This window comes from Mus pahari, chromosome 1 (assembly GCF_900095145.1).
Source record: "Mus pahari chromosome 1, PAHARI_EIJ_v1.1, whole genome shotgun sequence".
NCBI lineage: Eukaryota > Metazoa > Chordata > Mammalia > Rodentia > Muridae > Mus > Mus pahari.
Genome location: NC_034590.1, coordinates 100,878,763 through 100,880,033, shown reverse-complemented (window position 1 = coordinate 100,880,033; position 1,271 = coordinate 100,878,763). Strand labels below are relative to the sequence as shown.

Genomic DNA, 1,271 nt, shown 5'->3' with positions numbered 1-1,271 from the left:
CCGCCTGCCTCTGCCTCCTGAGTGCTGGGATTAAAGGCGTGCGCCACCACGCCCGGCTAAACTTTTATTTTTAACATGGTTTCTTTGCTGTATCTGAATTCTATCTGCTATAAGAAGCAAAGATATTTTCATTTTTCCCACATGGAGAGAACAATCCCGCTCTGTGGCCTACAAGGCTGTTTCTACCATGTATCAGTGTGCAAACATGCATGTGTCTATTGCTGGCCTTTCTGTCCTTACCTATCAGTCCATTTGCCTGTTTTATGCCAATATCATTATTATACAGGTTCTTATGGACTTCTGTGCAGAATTCTGAGATTTTAATCTTTTTTTTTTTTTTATAAAATACCTTTGTGCCGATTAAACTTGTCACCGTGGTGTAACAATGGTTTATTCAATGAACATATGAGCTATCATAGGAGGCAGAAAGGTAACAGTGGTATGCCTTGAAAAAAAAAACCTGAAAAAAAACAAGACAAACAAAACAAAAACCCAACTCGTGACAGCTAGATCTAGGTCCCTGGGTGTACTGTAAACAGAAAGCATTGCATGGAGCAGTGCTCACATCTATGCAGAATAAAGAACTGAGAGTTCTAAGAATGAACTGCCTAAAGCTCTGAAGTCTAGAGATGACAAGGATGTCATTGATACACCCACGTGAAAAAATGTCATTTTGATGAGGGGGTAGGGGGATATAACCCTACTGACTCTTACTAAAGCTTTATACAGTTAATGATCAAATTTCCATTTTGTCCCCCATACCTTTTTTTGCTTGTCGGTTTGTTTTGAGACAGGGTTTCTTTATGTAGCACTGACTGTCTTGGAACTCACTATGTAGACTAGGCTGGCCTCAAACTCACAGAGATCCATCTGCCTCTGTCTCCTGAGGGATGAGATTAAAGGCATGTACCACTATGCCTGGCATGACCAAATTTCTTAATATTAAATTTCTGCCTGAAAACAAAAAGTAAGATATCCCAATAGTCTCTAAAAAAGCAACCATTGCTATACTTAGCAGTTTACCGGACCTTGAGCATATATAAAGAGAGACTGATCCCTAGCTTACAGGGAAAAGCAAAAGTCCCATTCAACCTGTCTCACTGTTGGCCCTTCTTGCTGGAAGCTGGCTTTGACACAGTACTCCAGTATACTGAAATGAAAAAACAAACCAAGCCGGGCGTGGTGGTGCACGCCTTTAATCCCAGCACTCGGGAGGCAGAGGCAGGCGGATTTCTGAGTTCGAGGCCAGCCTGGTCTACAAAGTGAGTTCC

General features: G+C 41.8%; 1 protein-coding gene across 1 annotated transcript in view; it reads right to left on the bottom strand.

The window, feature by feature from the left end:
- Positions 1 to 1,271, bottom strand: part of Acadsb (acyl-CoA dehydrogenase short/branched chain) — a 45,540-nt gene that overhangs the window by 8,628 nt on the left and 35,641 nt on the right. The window lies entirely within an intron of this gene.